The sequence below is a fragment of the Mesoplodon mirus genome (genome assembly GCF_964341445.2).
Source record: "Mesoplodon mirus genome assembly, chromosome: 2".
Lineage (NCBI taxonomy): Eukaryota > Metazoa > Chordata > Mammalia > Artiodactyla > Ziphiidae > Mesoplodon > Mesoplodon mirus.
In genome coordinates this window covers 45204369-45225024 of record NC_138977.1, presented here as the reverse complement: position 1 = coordinate 45225024, position 20656 = coordinate 45204369, and positions in this window count along the sequence as shown.

Sequence of the window (20656 nt, the reverse complement as noted above, 5' to 3'; positions counted from 1 at the left end):
TAGACCTCTTTAGACATAAAGGTAAACAGTAGAGAAGAAATACTTAATCTGAAATTTGAAGCATGCCCTACCTCATCCTCACCATTTCAGTGAATGGCACAATCATTTTCCCTTGGTCCACATAACAAATCCATCAGCAAATCCTGTAGAATTTAACTCTAAAATATTTGGAATCAGCTCATTCTTTCCTCTCCATGGCCACATTTCTCAACTAAGTACCCTCATCTCTCCATAACTGGCCCCCCTGCATCCATTATTGTTCCATTAAAATAATTCTCTTCAAAGCAATGAGCATAATTTAAAAAAACCTCAAATTTATTCATGTTATCCCTCTATTTAAAACATGTCTTGACTTCCCACTGCTCTTAGAATTAAATCCAAGCTTTCAAGCCACTACAAAACCCTACATGATCCTACCTGCTTCTTCACTTCACCTCATTCCATTTCCCTGCCCTCACTGAATTCCAGACATGGTGAGCTTTGTCTTAGATTGGGTGCTCCTAAAAGCAGAACCCGGGACAACTATTTGTATACTCTAGTTTATTTTGGAGGGAATCCCAGGGAACACAGTGAAGAGAAGAGAGATGAGACAAGGAAGAGTAAAACCAAAAAAAAAAAAGGTGTTTTAACAAGTCGGTTACTATTGTGGGCAACTGGGGCTCAGTCCCACTGGAGACCCTCAAAGAGCTGCATGGAATGCACTTTGCACTGTCTATTGACAAGCAAGGAAACTGGGGTATTCACTCATCCACTCCCATTCCTCACTGACTGAGGATCACTGCTGGGAATGTTGACTCTCTGGTACTTCATCCCCATGTTATAGCCAACCTTGTTCCCACAGCAATGGGATGAAGCCTGAATCCATAGCCTGAATTTGCTGTAGAGCCTTCTCTTGCTCTGACTCCTAAAGCATGATGGTACCTCCTTAGTTGGGCCATGCTGGCTCTTGATCCTTGTTATTAGTTTAGAAGCCATGAGGAGAGATGCAGTCAAAATTTAGGACAAGCATCATCTTGCAAGGCACCTGCCTCAGGTGAAATCATTGCATGTTTCCAGGTAGTGGGGGGGCCTGTTATGCTCCAGTAAGGGACCATGAGGGAAGTCCAGCATCCCCAGAGTGTTCAGGGTAATGTGGGCATTTAGAGTTCTTAAATGCATCCCACCAGATGTTCCTGTCACAGTTCTTTACTTACTTCTTTCTTATAGGGCCAGACTTTAGCATAGGAGATTTTCTGGGACTATAAGTTCAGCCTTTTTTATAATTCTGCTCTTCTACAATCAGGTATTGGATCTGATTTTTATCACAGTCTGCCCTCAAACTGCAGGAAATGACCTCTTTAAATACTGCCTGGGGAGGCCCTTTAGTTTTCATATTGTGACGGAGTTGGTAGTTAGCTGACCTGAATGTGTCATTTTCTTCCTTGAGAGCATCAGCATCACTTAATAACCAACTGGCTCCATGGTCCCTAGGCTTACCATTGTCCGATATCTCTGCAGATTACATAAGTTAGTGCATCTTCTTCTATCTGTATCCCAGCTCAGCTGGCCACAGATGAGCATCTTGGTAATTTTGGTGTTACAGCACAGCCATCCCACTTACCACAAGCAATGAGGTTAGAAATCACAGGCAAAACTGAGTCTGCTGTACTTTCTTTTTATGTTTAAAGATTTAGAAACTGAGGCCAAAACAAAGTGGCCAAAGTGGTCCTCCAGCTAGCTAATGGCAGAGCTAAGCCTAAAATAAGTCCCATGAGGGGTACTGTTTCTGGCAGCCCAGCTATAATAGAAACCTTCTATAATATTTTGATCAAACAGACCATTTCTTTAAGGTGTATAGTGTTCTTGATGCTCTTGGTGCTCCACCCCTTTACTGGCTGGTGCACCCATCCCCCAGATGCTCTGAATGTTAGCCAGTAAAGTTCACAGCTGCTCCTTCTCCAGAGAACTGGCTCTGGGCAAACAGAAACCTGTGGGAGGCTGCACTACACCTCCTCCCTCTCCCACGCTCTCACCTGGGCCAGACCTTCCAATGACTAGCTTGGGGCATAAGAAGCCAGCCCCTTTGCCTTTAGGTGCAACTAGTTTTATGGTGGAATTTATGCTTCAGAATTCCCAAAGCTTCAGACTTAAGTGAGATTCCAGTGAGCTTTTTACTTAGCTTTTTCATCTGCTCTATCTTGCTTCCCTCATTTTCTTAAGAGTACTCACCCAATTCATCACTTAAAAACCCCCATCATAGGTCTGCTTCTAGTGAGCCCAAACTAAGACAGTTGGTAGAGGAAGCAGACCCTAAGGATGAGATTCTGAAGTTGGGTTGCTCACTATCTGTATGGCACTGAGTATGTGAAGTAGTAATAGTTCCTGGCATGCTGGAGCTCTGGGATTGTTAAAACTACCTGGAATGATGTATAGGTGGAAGAGGAAGCTCTAGTTGGTACAGTGCCTTGGGCGTTTGAGGGGTATGGTAGAGAGAGCAACCAACATTCATTTCACAATCTTTATAGTTGCTAAGACAGATTCCAATATATTGGTCAATGATTTAAAGAAAGCTTCAAGAGTCAGGTGGCCTCCTTGACAACATTTAAAAAGACCCATATTCTTTGCAGCTGAAGGGAAGACACAGCCGAACATGGTCAGGGCTAAGGTGAGGCAAAAGAGGCACTTAGGGCACAAAATTTTAGGAGGCACTTACACTCGGGATCGTACTAGAGCAAGGTCAGTACTTGCATGGCCTTGAGTATGAGCACCTCCTTAAATTTTGTACCCTAAGTGCTTTACTTGCCTCACCCTAGTCCCAAACCTACAGCTGAAGATCAGACACAGGTGTTAATTTTAACAGAGGCAGAACTTCAGAAATGGCTGGATTCCCAGCCCGGTCAAGAATCCTACACTAAAGTTGGGGCTCTAATAGGGAAGGATTAAGACCTTGAGATTTGGAATGGTTGTATCTGGGGAGATGGACTTGAGAAACTTGAATCTTCTGATCCCTTTGAGCCCTGTGAGCTTACAGAAGTAGTTCACGCCCTTTGTTGGAAGGTAGAGCTCCCTCCTTTCCTTGAAGACTATGCAGAAGCCTCAAATGAGACACATGCCTGAAAAGACACTTGCCCTCCTCAGCATCTGTCCCCACTTAATCTCCTGTCCACCAGACCTATAATTAGGGTCAAATCTCAGCAGAGCCCTCCTGGGGAAGTGATGGGCTTGTTCTGGTGGGTGAGAGATGTCAAAGGAGCTACAGAATCTGGCTAACAGGCAGGCATGAACCAGGAGAGCATACCTGGGAATAGATCCTGTGGGGGTTGGCCCAGCTGGGGAGGAGCTTAAATCTGGATAAGTGGGATTTGGTCAAAATGAAGGAACTCTTCCTTGACACAGGACTTAATGCCCTAGAAAGAACACTGAGTGACAGTGCTGGGATGGCTTTTGGAAGCTTAGAAAAAGTGATGACCCACATTGAATGAAGTAGAGATGGCAGAATTGTCTAGGCAGCCTATTGAGGAAGGGATAGTGCTAAAACAGATCTACTGCAAAAGACTTGACCATGATCTACTCTATAAAAGCTAATCATGTTCCTCAGCCAAGTCTGCAGGACACTCTTTAAAAAGGCAGTAATGAATGCACCTGTAAGAGTGTGCCAACCTTGATGGAAAGCCATCCTCTATGAGCTGAAAGTTACAGTAAGAGATGCTGTTATGGACCTGGGCTCCCTGGAAGTGATGGCGATGATAGGTTCCCAGAAGAGCAGAGGCCAAATGACCACACTTAACCCTCTGAACAAGGTGGACATAATGACCATAATGGGCAAAAAGTTTGGATGGTTCTCGGGGAGACCTGACCCATAGTCATCTCTGGGGATGGCTCACACAAAATGGCATTCCCATAGAGCAGCCCACAAGGAAACTGTTTAATATAGAAAATAAAAAGCAATCAGGAACACATGAGCAAAAGTGTGACATCAGTTGTCCCAGCAGGAAATGATGATCTCTTGCTACCCTTTTCATAATTTAATATTCTGGAGCCTTAGTTAACTTAGGAGTTGGGTTTGTTACCCCAATTGGTACTATCTTTTTCTTCCAGATAGGACAGTGGTTTCTGCTCTTATACCAGGGATATACACTTGCTCCTAGATGAGCCCTTTCATGTTTGGATGAATCCACATGCCCACCACAGTGTTTATATGGTCCACCAGGGTCCTTTCCAGGTTGCCTTGCTGCTACCAATCAGTTTTTCCTCACAGAGTTTCCTACTCTATGAAATGAATTCTAATTTCCCAAAAGATTGGAAGTACATTTACTTCTTTGCTGCTTTACATAAGTCTTCGGGCATATAGACAATACCCAGAATGCTGATATGGGGTAGAAACTAAGATTATGTCATCTTAATGTAATTTTGAATGTTTAGATAGTGATTCAAGCAAGATTTCTTTTAAAAGCATTGAGTCTGGCTCTCTCTGCATCTCTTTTTTGGTGTTTAAACATTTTTTTAAAATGAGGATGTAGCTCCCTGATTGACAAAGAGTTGGCAATGTTTGAAGCAGAAGTTCAACTGTACAACAAGCAGTTGACATACCATCATTTGAGCATGCTTGTATAATCCAAAATTTAGGGTCATTCCCTTTATTTTCCTTACCAGAAAGTGAATAAGGCTTCCTGCTAACGGGTACCTCCAAGAGTCCCATTACTGCTGGCAGACAAAAGGCATCCAGAGCCTGATTCAGCAGATTTGTGGTCAGGACTTTGAACCAATTTAAGAGCGTCCTTTTGAAATGGGGGCCAGAGGGGACTTCCAAATGCCTTGAGGTTGCTCAGTGTCCTCAGCTAATTATACTGTCTTCCCAAATATGTAAAAGAGGAACTAGGCTCATGTAAAAAGAGTGGGATTCCCCTTTTGGCTCACGGTGGATGTTTAAGCCTTTATTCTGAACATAATGTTCTTTCTTCCCCAGTTCTCCTCCTTCTTCAATCCTTTCTGCCTCTTTCCTCTTATAAAATAAACAAGGCAAGATTGCACTTATGGGCCCGTCCCTGACCAGCAATTAGATCATCCACCAACCTTCTTGGTTTGGATGTTATCCACCACTCATGTCCCCACTGCTTGGGGGTGCTAGAAGGGGGCTGAGATGGGGGGAGGGGTAGGGTAAGAGCATCCTGAGATCTACGGCCCTACAGTACTTACTTGAGATGAATACTATCAGACAGGACCATAGTTCTGGCCAGTAAACTATTCATAGAATCACAGAATACTCTGTTAGTCTGGATATTCCAAGCCCCAACTGTCTCATCTTTTAAGCAAGGATCCTGAGATCCCTGACTATAAATATAAAATGAAAACTTAGTATATGTGCATGGCTTGACCCTGAGAGGACTCAAGGGGTTCACATGAAGAAACCCAAATAGCTCCTGTCAGAGCTGAAACCAGCAAGCAGATTTCCCTAGGCAAAGTTCTTACTTGGAGACTGCAAGACTGTTTGTTTATGGATGTTACTGTTGTGGCCCAGCTGACTTCTAGATCAAACAGATGTATGCCCAAACAAAAAAATCCCCAAGCACTAATTTCTAGGACATCATCCCCATCCACAGGCTTCTGAGCACAATGGGTCCAGGACATTGGGTCTGAGCTTTCCCACCCCTCTCCTCCACCCCTCTCTTCCCCCACAAGTCCAACCTTTGGGACAGAATTCACTATACTCAAACCAACAGGCTGCTCTGCGAGGTCCTTATACAGTTGACCCTTGAACAATGTGGGCTTGAACTGCGTGGGTCCACTTATACATGGATTTCCCCCCCACACTAAATAGTACTACAGTACTACACAATCTGTGGTTGGTTGAATCCAGGATGCAGGTATAGAGGGCTGACTATAAAGTTAAGTGTGGATTTTCAGCTGCAGGGAGTGTTGGGGTTTCTAACCCCCAGTTGTTCAAGGGTCAACTATACTATTGACCAAGTGGGTCCCATCTATACCACTCGAATTTGCATGTGTTTCTATCTGGTTTTGTGCTTCCAGAAATCCTGCAAAAAGACCTGCTTGGTGATTAAGGAATATACTTCTTATAAAATTTTAGAGCTGATACCTGTCATGAATAAGAGTGGCCCTGCACTTTCAGTACTCACCATCCATCCCGGCAGCCCCCAAGGCATTCAGTTGCTATAGGAGTGACTATTAGCTACAGTGAGAGTCTTCCCCTTTCATCCATATATGAACATTTCTCCTCCAAGTTATGGGTCATTACTAACATTTGCATAGATTTCAGCTGTTTCCCACCTGCTATTATGCCAATTCAGTTGATCCTCACAACCATGTGAAGTCCTAAATCAAAAAGATCTTAATCTCTCTGCTATTAGATTTTTAATTTTTTATAAAAGCAATAAGTGCTTGCTCAAGGTAACTCAAGGTGTGCAGCTAGAATTCCAAGTGTGACTTATTCATATCAAATCCAGGGTTCTTCCCACTGTTTCATGCTATCTTACTACATGACTTCTTCCTAGGTGTTTAATTTATATTTTTTAATTTAAAAGTTAAAAGATGTTTTCTTTATGCTATTTACTAAAAGATGCCTTCAAAATTATGGAGTCAGCTATTGGCCACTTCCAAATTACCATTTTCTGCCTTTAGCATATTTTATGATCCTTAAAGTGAGACCAACACATTCTTTTTCTGTGGTAGAAAGACTGCCCAGTTAGAAATCTTTGTTGGTGAAGGAATCAGTATCGCCTCTGTTCTCAGTGTTTGAGTGGTTCTTACCTTCCTTCCAACCTCTCCCTTACCTCTCTTACCCAAACACCTCTTCTACATGACATAGGTGACAAACGCTTGGGAGTTGGACTTATCTTTCCATGTTCTACTCCTCCTTCTAGGTCACCCATTGAATGAAATGTGAAATCTAATGTGAGAATAGGATAGACTCAAATCCCACTGTCAAACTCAGTGATCACCAGAGACTCCTGAAGACCAGAGCTATACCCAGTCATACTGTACCAAATTTCTCTGGTTCCAGCACAATAATAGATAACTGTGATGTCTGCAGAGCACACAATAATACTTTTCTCTTAAACTTCTTCCCATTTTAGGGATAAGCTCATAGAAGCCATACTTATATTACATAATTGTGTCTCCCTGGCATTAGCAGAGGCTGGATAGATCCTGTCTAACCCAAAGAGGATCAATCAGATCTTCTCCAAGGACATGGAGTTAATTCAGCCTGTTAGTGGGTGGTTGGAAATATAACATGCAAACTTAAGAAGTGTGGAGTGGTTGTTTTCCATCAATAGCCTAGGAGAGCAGAGAAAAAGTATCTGAATATGTAGAAACAGAGATGGGAGAGTTCTGGCAGTTTACCAGGCTTAGATTCTTGTCACTTTCTGAGGTCCAGCTGACTTCATAGCTTTAGAGTCTGTTCAACATCCTCTCCCTTTAAAAAAAAATTAAAGTTGGTTTACTTGACACTAGAGAGTCATAACTTATAGAGCTGGTTAAATTTATCCATAAGCTTCCTCTTTATCTTGACTTCTCATTCTGTTGAACTCCTGCCAGGGTCTGGAGTAGAAACCTTGCAGAAAATTGATTTTTGCCCATGTGTTTAATCCCAGTTTCCTTCCCGCCTGCTTCTCTCCACACCCTCCAAGCCACATCTTTTTGATATTGTTCTTTCAACCACATCCACTGTTGACTATAACTCTCATTTTTCTTATAAATAAACTTATCTATGTACATCACAGCAAAATAGACTACCTCCATACTTTTTTCCTCTAATTAAAACCTGGACATGCTAATTTCTTGGTCACTCACTTGAGAGGAATCTGCCCATTCTCCCAGAAGACCTTGAAATTTGGCATGGAACTCAGTATCAGTCTCCTGGTTCTGCCCTGTCCACAGATAGGTCATGGATCTTCAGCTAGTCTGATCACCTTCCTCAGGTACTTGTTGTACCTGTCATTATTGCTATCATCTTATGAAACCTACTCACCCCATTTCTAAATGCTCACAGATTCATTGAGGATTTGGGAATCTGGATATGGTCATACTCTTTGACTTGACTCCTGTCATCCTAAGAATATTCGTCCTCCATATCATTGTCTCATCCTTTATTCTAGTCTGTTTTTTAACCATCTATTCCCATGGCCTTCTCGTAACAAATATGAATATGCCTTTGTGGCAAATAAGGTGGATTGCCTGCCCTATGGGCACTCACTTCCCCTACAGTTTCTTTACTCAACTGAGGCTGATACTTGGTTACCCAGCCTCTCTGGCAACTAGCTATTGGTGGCTAAGTGACACAGTTATGATCATAATCATAAGAAAAAATTTTGGAAATGTTTCCTTAATTGATAAAAGGAGAAAAGTCAGAGAAGAGACCCAGAGCCTCCTTTTCTGCTTTTGGACTTTATCATGTAAAGATATGTTGCTTGGAGCTACTGTAGTCATCCTGTAGCTCTGACCAATAGTTCTGACCGACACCTGAGTTTGGTAGAAAAGACAGATAGAAAACTCTGGTTCTCAATGACATTGTGGAGCTTCCAAACCAACACTGCAACCAGCTACTTCTGGATTTCTTGTTACTTGAGAAAAGTACACTCCAAATGTTTGTCACTTTTAGATCAGGACCTTTGCTACTTGCAGTGGAAAGCAACTTATATACACTATGAGTACACCAAGAAGCTTACTGGGAAATAACAGATAATAAGAGTCCTTGCCCTTGAGGAATATACTTTAGTGAGGAGGTAGTCATGTGAACTAAAAGTACACTGTATTTGCTAGACTAGTGGTGAACTAGACTGTTAAGTTCTAAGCTGACAGGGTTGATGTCTGCTTTGTCTGTTGCATCCCTAAAGCCTTCTGTGGCATCAAAAATATTGTGAGTGCTCAAAATAAAACTGAAGAAAGGGTGACAAGAAATAAAATCTCAATTCCTGTGTGCTTGCACATGTGTAAGTTGGGTGAGCATGCTAGAACTTAAGGATCATTGACTTTGCTACTTATTTTAGGTGAGGGTAGGTGTATGATTGTGCTGAGGTAGGAAAAATCAGTCTTCTAGATTAGACCTCTGTTTTTTAAATTTCCCTAAGAAAGGGTGTGTGTGTGTGTGTTATGAGAGAGAGAGACAGAGACCAGTGACCAATCTCCACTGAATAAAACTGGTTTTATAGATGTGATACAATTTTTCAATTGGAAATCAGGCCATGTCATAAGCTCATTCTACAAGCTTGTGTGTTACAAGCATTACTATTTCCAACATAAAATTTTGAATTAAAGTACCATATTTTAGTGAGAATTTCTATAAAACATCAAGCTAAATCAAATTAATACCATATATTCTTGGAGTCCCACATCCTAGCCAGATTTATATGCCTTTGGTACACTTTATTGCTGTATACGTTTAGTGCTATTTGACTTCACTTACATTAATGTGTTAGATAAAACCTTTTAAAAGGAGAAAATAAAAAATAGGTACTACTTGCACCAAACACTGAAGTACCACTCTTTTTACCTAATCTTAGGGAGAAAAAAATATTATAGGAAAGATATCTAAGTTTTAAAAATTATATCATATCCAAAAATGGAACTGGAGTCTCAAATTCCTGTCTGATTAATAGTTCCCTTTATTGCTCCCTAAATGCAAAATTTTCACTGTATATGTAAGACATATAGTCTTTCAGCTCAGTGTGCCATGAAGCTCAAGTGTGGCACATCTATGTTGGCAGCACTTTAGGAAGAAAAATAGCATCAGAAACACTAAAGTCCTACAGTAGAGGTGGTTAGAAATACAAATGTTGAAGCACTAAAATCTCAAAGTAATAATATCTCTAATTTTATTAGCAAGAAGATATACAAGCATAGCAATGCATGGTAACCCAGCATTTCTGTCTCTTTACTATTTGCAAGTTGTAAAGCACCATAAAACAGCGGTTAACTGTAGTAGGCTAAGGGGCTACAACATGGGCACAAGAAGTCTCTGCTACAAGACTTTTCTTTGTTCCAGGTATTATGCTAGGCCCTGGAGATATCTATTAACTTGGTAGTCTCATGATTCCTTTACACTCAAAAATTATTGAGGACTCCCCAAACCTTTGTTTATGTGGGTTGTATCAATTGGTATTTCCTATATTGATATTGAAAATGTACTTCTTTTTTTTTTTTAATTAAATAAATAAATTTATTTAAAAAATAAAATAAAATGACAAAGTCCAGTCTGGCAGTCTTAATGGTTGTATTTCTTTGTAGTCATGCACATACTATATATCCACATACAAATAATCCTAATCTTCTTAAAATTATACATATATATTTATAGATATATTACCAGGGTCATACTATGTATAGTTTTCTATCCTCTTTTTTACTTATCATTGCAGCAGAACTATTTCCCATGTCATCCAAAATGCTTCATACATATTTTTATTGGCTGAATTGTGTATTAAGTTTGTTTCCAGTGTTCTGGTATTAAAATAATGTCATGATGGACTTCTTTATATATAAATCTTTGTCTTCATTTTTGATTACTTCCTTACGATCCATTCAGGGGAGTAAAATTACTGATTTGAAGAGAATGAAATTTTTTATAGCTTATGACAGATATTTACAAATCATGTTCTGGGGGGCTTTAACAAATTACATTGCCACCAATAATTTATGAGAATATGTGTCTTACTGAATCTTTGCAAATATTGGGTACTGTTATTTTAAAAATCCTTGTTGGTGGTGAATTGTAAAGACGAATATCTCCCTGATATTTTACTTTTCATTTATTTGCTTAGTACTGGGCCTGAACTTTTCCCAGCTTGTTTATGTGCCATTTGCATTTTGTTTTTTATGAGGTGCTTGACAATATATTTTCTTCTTTCTAATTTTTATGATTTTTGGTTTTCCAATGTGACTGTATCATTTTGCTTTCCCAACAGCAATGTGTGAAAGCTCCAATTGTTTTACCTCCTCGTTGGTGTTCGATATTTTCAGTTTTAAAAAAATATATTTTAGACATTCCAAAAGGTATATACTGGCATCTCATTGTGGTTTAATTTGCATTTCCCTAATGACTAATGAGGTTGAGTATTTTTAAAGTGTTTATTTCCCATCTGTATCTTTGTTGAAGTGTTCATTGAAGTCTTTTTGAAAATGTACTTCTTGATAAAGCACATGAATTTAAGAAAGAGGAGCAGACAATGTTATACTTTCTTCCATCCAAATTCATCAGCCTCCTACAGGGCATCCCTAATTGGGGGCTTTTACTCTTATTAGGAAGAGGAAACCAATACCAATACCAAATGTATCTCAAAGGGAAGGACCCTATTGCATGCTGGAAGGGAACACCAAGTTTGTTTTCCCTTGAGCTACTACATCAGTTCCAAGATTTGAAAAGCTGTGCCTTTGGTGCACTGACTTTAACAAAGATCTAAATACCCAATGGACTTAAACTATCCTTTTTCTAATACCATGGACTGGGTGCCCTCTCCATTCCCACCCTGGAGAAATCCAGGGATAAAAAGTTGATTAAATACATACATACATACATAAACTGTATTTAATTCAAACTTAAGATTAGCACGGAAAGTATAAGTGTCTTAGCCCTAGAAAACAGAGACTACGGCAAAGCTTACATGTAAATGGGATGTTAGAGGTTGCAATCCCAGGGCAACAAGAGTGAGAGAAAGGGATGTGAAGAAGGGAAATAGGGAAAGAAATCCTACAAAGTGATATATTATCAAGCAAGCTATAACTTCATACAAATTCACAGGGAGTTGCTTGGATACAGGAGACATCTCTGAAAAGGCCATATGAAAGCTGTCACTGGGTCTTGAAATCTCTGGTGGGGGATCAGGAGGAAGGAAGTAGAATTTGTCAGCTCCCTTCTGCCTCCCATTGGTCTATATTTTATTAAGGAACAATAACTCACCTACACTACCAGATATGTTGCTTGGCCATTCCAAGCACCTGCCAGGTGAGCTAGAGCCTCTATGTGTCTGGTTAAGTCAAACTTTGGCAGTGAAGCTGCTACGGGTGCTGCTATCATGGCACCACAGAAGCTGTGCCCTGGAAGAGGATAAGACCACTGGCAGTATTTGGAGCAGCAATGACCACTTAACAATGTTGGGATTGGAGCTGAGCAACTCTGGGAAGATGCATAAACAGTCTGGTATTAATGTCACTTGACTGAAATGTGACTTCATGCGTATATCTGGAATTCAAGAATGTTGTGGCCACGATTTGTACAACATTTTATATCTAGGCATTTGTCAGTTATTAGAAACACACAGGGACAAGCAGCCTAGGATGAACCAATAGAGTAACCAATGTAGTCATTTTTGCACCCCCTTCAAAAGCCACCCTGCTTTACTTAATGCATTAGAAGATAACTGTGTTTATAAATTGTTTGAGGCTTATTTGTTACTCAACTAGAGAAAAACTGGTTATCATTTTCCTTCAGTTTCTTTTCTTATTTTTTGAGTCCTGTGATGACTGGTACTGTCTGGAACATTGCTGGATATTTTCTTTTTACAGTAAAAAAAAAAAAAAAAGGAACAAATACTAGCAGTCACAATTAACAGTCAAGAGATAGTTCACTGCTTAGTTGGTGGTCTCTGGGCATCTTTACTTAGATGGATGATTCTTAATAGTGCTATATTGTGTAACTTAGAGTCAAAAATCCCCAAATGTCACAATACATCAGAATTTCAAGGCTTTTTTCATCTAGGGTCCAGAATATGCTACCTACATAAAGCAATGAGCTTTTTATGGATCTGGGATTCCCGGTAGCTGTGTGTTGTCCTTGCCTTAACAGAGAAGACTTTTTAAAAAAGTGGTTGAGAGGGAGGAGTCGAGATGGTGGTGTGGGAAGACGTGGAGTTAGCGTCTCCCCAAAACTAGGGCGCCTGCCGGCACCTGGTGGGGGACTCTGACCCCCAAGGAGATGGGAGGAGCCCCAAAGTGAACTGGTAGGACATAGGGGGACCAAGGGGGGAGGAGAAGTGGAGGGCAGACAAGATCAGCACCCCTGAGGCCAGGTAGATGAGGAGAGTCAGCTGGGAGGGACTCTCTGGGAAGAACGGGAGAGGAGTGGAGGGCCATCACCTGGCCCACTTGGGCAGGGGATCCTGCTGAGCTCCCAAGCTGGTTCCCCCCCATCCAAAGCCCATCCAGGCCATGTGGGTCCTGGGGGCATAGGAGGGAGGCCTGGGAGATCAGGAGTGGCAGGTGGGAGGAGCCATCCAGGAGGAGTGGGAGAGGAGCAGAGGGTGATTGCCCTGCCCACTGGGGCCCAGGGAGCCTGCTGACCTCCCAGTCCAGTCCCCTACAATTCAAAGCCCCCTCCAGGCCTGTGCATCCTGCGGGCATAGGAGAGAGGCCAGGTAGATCAGGAGACGCAGGTGGGAGGGGTCCTCCCAGACCCCAGACTGGAGGAGAAGGAAAGGAGAGGAGGGCATTTGCCCCACCCACTTGAGCCCAGGAAGCCTGCTAGGCTCCCAGGTGAGGTCCCCCATCCTCTGAGACCAGGGTGGGGGTCACACCTGGGCCCCATCTGTTCCTTGAGACTAAGCCCCACCCCTCACAGACCCCAGGGCCTTTTCCAGCCCTGTGGGTCCTGATCATTGGACTTGCCCAATGCCCAAATCTCGCCCTTGCTTAGGCCCTGCTCTTCACAGCCAAGGCCTTCCCCCCACTGTTTTCCTTTGTTTTTTCCCCCTTCCCTTCTCCTCTTTTTTACTATTGTGGTACTGATGTACATTCTGCTTGTTGACTCATCTATATTTTTATTTTTACATTCTTTCTAACATACCTAGTTAGTTAGTTTCCTAGTCTAATTTTATTTTTTACTTTGTTATTTTTCTCTTTTTTTTCCCCCACCCCATGAGGCTTGCAGGATCTTTATTCATGAGCCTAGGTTTGAGGGTAATGTCTTGTGGTGGGAGCTCTGAGTCTGAACCACTGGACTAACAGAAAACCTCAGACCACAGGGAATCGTCATCAGAGTGAGGTCTCACAGAGTTCCTTATCTCAGCACCAAGACCCAGCTCTACCCAATAGCCTACAAACTCCAGTGTTGGAAGCCTCAGACCTAACAACCAGTAAAACAGGAGCACTATCCCACTCATTAAAAAAAAAAAAGAGAGAGATAGCAAAAAAATATGTCACAGATGAAGGAGCAAGGTAAAAACCTACAATACCAAATAAATGAAGAGGAAATAGGCAATCTACCTGAAAAAGAATTCAGAGTAATGATAGTAAACATGATCCAGAATCTCGGAAATAGAATGGAAGCATGGATTGAGAAAATAAAAGAAATGTTTAACAACGATCTAGAAGAATTAAATAACAAACAGACATGAACAGCACAATAACTGAAATGAAAAATACACTAGAAAGAATCAATAACAGAATAACAGAGGCAGGAGAACGAATAAGTGAGCTGGAAGACAAAATGGTGGAAATAACTGCCAAAGAGCAGAATAAAGAAAAAGGAATGAAAAGAACTGAAGATAATCTAAGAGACCTCTGGGACAACACTAAAGGCACCAACACTCGAATTATAGGGGCCCAGGAGAAGAAGAGAAAAAGAAAGGGTCTGAGAAAATATTTGAAGAGATTATAGTGGAAAACTTCCCTAACACGGGAAAGGAAATAGTCACCCAAGTCTAGCAAGCACAGAGAGTCCCATACAGGATAAACTCTAGGAAAACCACACCAAGATACATTTTAATCAAACTAACAAAAATTAAATTCAAAGAAAAAATATTAAAAGCAGCAAGGGAAAAACAAAAAATAACAAAGGAATCCCCATAAGGTTATCAGCTAATTTTTCAATGGAAATTCTACAGGCCAGAAGGGAGTGGCAGGATATACTTAAAATGATGAAAGAGAAAAATCTACAACCAAGATTACTCTACCCAGCAAGGATCTCATTCAGATTCGATGGAGAAGTCAAAAGCTTTTCAGACAAACAAAAGCTAAGAGAATTCAGCACTACCAAACTAGCTTTACAACAAATGCTAAAGAAACTTCTCTAAGCAGGGAAACACAAGTGAATAAAAAGACCCACAAAAACAAACCCAAAACGATTAAGAAAATGGTAATAGGAACATACATATCAATAATAACCTTGAATGTAAATGTATTAAATGTCCCAACCAAAAGACAGAGACTGGCTGAATGGATACAAAAACAAGACCCATATATACGCTGTCTGCAAGAGACCCACTTCAGACCTAGGGACACATACAGACTGAAAGTGAAGGGATGAAAAAAGATATTCCATGCAAATGGAAATCAAAAGAAAGCTGAAGTAGTGATACTCATATCAGATAAAAATAAAGACAGTTACTAGAGATAAGGAGGGACACTACATAATGATCAAAGGATCAATCCAAGAAGAAGATATAAAAATTATAAATGTTTATGCACCCAACATAGGAGCACCCCAATACCTAAGGCAAATGCTAACAACCAGGAAAGGAGAAATTGACAATAACACAATAATAGGATGGGACTTTCACACCCCACTTACACCAATGGACACATCATCCAAACAGAAAATAAATAAGGAAACACAAACTTTAAATGACACAATAGATCAGATAGATCTAATTGATATTTATAGAACATTCCACCCAAAAGTGGTAAAATACACTTTCTTCTCAAGTGCACATGGAACATTCTCCAGGATAGACAACATCTTGTGTCACAAATCACGCCTCAGAAAATTTAAGAAAATTGAAATCATATCAAACACCTTTTCTGACCACAACGCTATGAGACTGGAAATCAATTACAGGAAAAAAAACTGTAAAAAACACAAATACATGGAGGCTAAATAGTGTGCTACTAAGTAACCAAGAGATCACTGAAGAAATCAAAGAAGAAATTTAAAAATACATAGAAACTAATGACAACAAAAACACGGTGACCCAAAACCTATGGGATGCACCAAAGCAGTTTTAAGAGGGAAGTTTATAGCAGTTCAATCTCACCTCAAGAAACAAGAAAAATATCAAGTAAACAATCTAACCCTACACTTAAAACAACTGGAGAAAGAAGAACAAAGAAAACCCAAAGTCAGTAGAAGGAAAGAAATCATAAAGATCAGATCAGAAATAAATGAAATAGAAACAAAGAAAACAATAACAAAGATGAATAAAACTAAAAGCTGGTTCTTTGAGAAGATAAACAAAATTGATAAACCCTTAGCCAGACTCATCAAGAAAAAAAGGGAGAGGATGCAAATCAATAAAATTAGAAATGAAAAGAGAGAAATCACAACTGACACTGCAGAAATACAAAGAATTATGAGACTACTACAAGTCTCATAATTTATTTATGCCAATAAAATGGACAATCACAAAGAAATGGACAAATTCTTGGAAAGGTACAATTTTCCAAGACTGAACCAGGAAGAATTAGAAAATATAAACAGACCTATCACAAATAATGAAGTTGAAACTGTAATTAAAAATCTTCCAACAAACAAAAGTCCAGGACCAGAGGGCTTCACAGGTAAATTCTATGAAATATTTAGAGAAGAGCTAACACTGATCCTTCTCAAACTCTTCCCAAAAGTTGCAGAGGGGGCAACACTCCCAAATTAATTCTACGAAGCCACCATCACCCTGATACCAAAAAGAGAAAAAGATATCACAAAAAAGAAAATTATAGACCAATATCACTGATGAACATAGATGCAAAAATCCTGAACAAAATACTAGCAAACAGAATCCAACAGCACATTAAAATGATCATACACCATGATCAAGTGGGATTTATCCCAGGGATGCAAGGATTCTTCAATATATGCAAATCAATTGTGTGATACACCACATTAACAAATTAAGGAATGAAAACCATATGATCATCTCAATAGATGCAGAAAAACTTTTGACAAAATTCAACCCCCATTTATGATAAACACTCTCCAGAAAATGGGCATAGAGGGAACCTACCTCAACATAATAAAGGCCATATATGACAAACCCACAGCGAGCATCATAATCAATGGTGAAAAACTAAAAGCATTTCCACTAGGATCAGGAACAAGACAAGATATCCACTCTCGCCACTCTTATTCAACATACTTTTGGAAGTCCTAGCCACAGCAATCAGAGAAGAAAAAGAAATAAAAGGAATACAAATTGGAAAAGAAGAGGTAAAACTGTCACGTTTTACTGATGACATGATACTATACATAGAAAATCCTAAAGATGCCACCAGAAAACTATTAGAACTAATCAATGAATTTGGTAAGGTTGCAGGATACAAAATTAATGCACAGAAATCTCTGGCAGTCCTATACACCAACAACAAAAAATCAGAAAGAGAAATTAAGGAAACACTCCCATTTACCATTGCAACAAAAAGAATAAAATACCTAGGAATAAACCTACCTAAGGAGGTGAAAGACTTGTAGTCAGAAAACTATAAAACACTGATGAAAGAAATCAAGGTGACATAAACAGATGGAGAAATATACCATGTTCTTGAATTGGAAGAATCAATATTGTGAAAATTACTATACCACCCAAAGCAATCTACAGATTCAGTGCAATCCCTATCAAATTACCAATGACATTCTTTACAGAATTAGAACAAAAAATCTTGCAATTTGTATGGAAACACAAAAGACCCCGAATAGCCAAAGCAATCTTGAGAAAGAAAAACAGAGTTGGAGGAATCAGACTCCCTGACTTCAAACTATACCACAAAGCTACAGTAATCAAGTCAGTATGGTATTTGCACAAAAACAGAAATATACATCAATGGTACAGGACAGAGTGTCCAGAGATGAATCCATGCACCTATGGGCACCTAATTTATGACAAAGTAGGCAAGAATATACAGTGGAGAAAAGAAACCCTCTTCAATAAGTGGTGCTGGGAAAACTGGACAGCTACGTGTAAAAGAATGAAATTAGAATGCTGCCTAAGATCATACACAAAAATAAACTCCAGATGGATTAAGACTTAAATGTAAGATCGGACACTATAAAACTTTTAGAGGAAAACAGGAAAAACACTCTGACATAAATCACAGCAAGATCCTTTTTGACCTACCTCCAGAGGAATGGAAATAAAAACAAAAATAAACAAATGGGACCTAATGAAACTTAAAAGCTTTTGTGAAGCAAAGGAAACCATAAACAAGACAAATAGACAACACTCAAAATGGGAGAAAATATTTGCAAGTGAAACAACAGACAAAGGATTAATCTCCAAAATATACAAACAGCTCATGGAGCTCAATATCAAAAAAACAAACAATCCAGTTAAAAAATGGACAGAAGACATACAGATGGCCAAGAGGCACATGAAAAGATATTCAACATCACTAATTATTAGAGAAATGCAAATCAAAATTACAAGGTATCACCTCACGCCAGTCAGAATGGCCAGTATCAATAAAGCTAGAAACAATAAATGCTGGAAAGTGTGTGGTGAAAAGGGCACCCTCCTACACTGTTTGTGGGAATGTAAACTGATAAAACCACTATGGAAAACAGTATGGAGGTTCCTTAAAAAACTAAAGACAGGACTTCTGGGAAAGATGGTGGAAGAGTAAGACGCAGATATCACCTTCCTCCCCACAGATATACCAGAAATACATCTACACGTGGAACAACTCCTACAGAACACCTACTGAACGCTGGCAGAAGACCTCAGACGTCCCAAAAGGCAAGAAACTCCCCACGTACCTGGGTAGGGCAAAAGAAAAAAGAATAAACAGAGACAAAAGAATAGGGACGGGACCTGCACCAGTGGGAGGGAGCCGTGAAGGAGGAAAGGTTTCCACACACTAGGAAGCCCCTTCACGGGCAGAGACTGTGGGTGGAGGAGGGGGAAAGCTTCGGAGCCGCGGAGAGCACAGCAACAGGGGTGTGGAGTGCACAGCGGAGAGATTCCGGCACAGAGGATCGGTGCCGACCGGCACTCACCAGCCCGAGAGGCTTGTCTGCTCACTCGCCGGGGAGGGCGGGGCTGGGAGCTGAGGCTCGGGTTTCAGGTTTCGGGTTTCGGGTTTCGGTCAGAGCGCAGGGAGAGGACTGGGGTTGGCTGCGTGAACACCGCCTGAAGGGGTTAGTGCGCCACAGCTAGCCGGGAGGGAGTCCGAGGAAAAGTCTGGACCTGCCGAAGAGGCAAGAGAATTTTTCCTCCCTCTTTGTTTCCTGGTGCACGAGGAGAGGGGATTAAGAGCGCTGCTTAAAGGAGCTCCAGAGACAGGTGTGAGCCGCGGTGAAAAGCGTGGACCCCAGAGACGGGCGTGGGACGCTGGGGCTGCTGCTGCCGCCAGCAAGAAGCCTGTGTGCGAGCACAGGTCACCGTCCACACCCGCCTTCTGTGGAGCCTGTGCAGCCCGTCACGGCCAGGGTCCTGAGATCCAGGGACAACTTCCCTGGGAGAACGCACGGCGACGTGGTGCAACGTCATGCCAACCTCTGCCGCTGCAGGCTCGCCCCGCACTGCGTACCCCTCCCTCCCCCGCGCCTGAGTGAGCCAGAGCCCCCGAAGCAGCTGCTCCTTTAACCCCGCCCTGGCTGAGCGAAGAACAGATGCCCTCCAGAGACCTACATGCAGAGGTGGGGCCAAATCCAAAGCTGAGCCCCGGGAGCTGTGAGAACAAAGAAGAGAAAGGGAAATCTCTCCCAGCAGCCTCAGAAGCAGTGGATTAAAGCTCCACAATCAACTTGATGTACCCTGTATCTGTGGAATACATGAATAGAAAACGAATCATCCCAAATTGAGGAGGTGGACTTGGAGAGCAAGATTTATGATTTTTTCCCCTTTTCCGCTTTTTGTGAGTGTGTATGTGTATGCTTCTTGTGAGATTTTGTCTGTATAGCTTTGCTTCCACCATTTGTCCTAGGGTTCTATCCATCCATTTTTTTGTTTTTTGTTTTTTTAATAATTATTTTTTTATTTTTTATTTTAATAACTTTATTTTATTTTATCTTACTTTATTTTATTTCTTATCTTCTTTCTTTCTTTCTTTTTTCTTTCCTTCCTTCATTCCTTCCTTCCTCCCTCCCTCCTTTCTTTCTTTTTTTCTTTCTTTCTTTCTTTCTACTTCTATTAATTCTTTCTTTCTGTTTTTTCTCCATTTTATTCTGAGCCATGAGGATGAAAGGATCTTGGTGCTGCAGCCAGGAGTCATTACTGTGCCTCTGAGGTGGAAGAACCAACTTCAGGACACTGGTCCACAAGAGACCTCCCAGCTCCACATAATATCAAATGGCGAAAATCTTCCAGAGATCTCCATCTCAACAACAGCACCCAGCTTCACTTAACGACCAGCAAGCTACAGTGCTGGACACCCTATGCTAAACAACTAGCAAGACAGGAACACAACCCCACCCATTAGAAGAGAGGCTGCCTAAAATCATAAAAAGTCCACAGACACCCCAAAACACACCACCAGACATGGACCTGCCCACCAGAAAGACAAGATCGAGCCTCATCCACCAGAACACAGGCACTAGTCCCCTCCACCAGGAAGCCAACACAACCCACTGAACCAACTTTAGCCACTGGGGACAGACACCAAAAACAACGGGAATTACGAACCTGCAGCCTGCAAAAAGGAGACCCCAAACACAGTAAGTTAGGAAAAATGAGAAGACAGAAAAACACACAGCAGATGAAGCAGCAAGATGAAAACCCACCAGACCTAACAAATGTAGAGG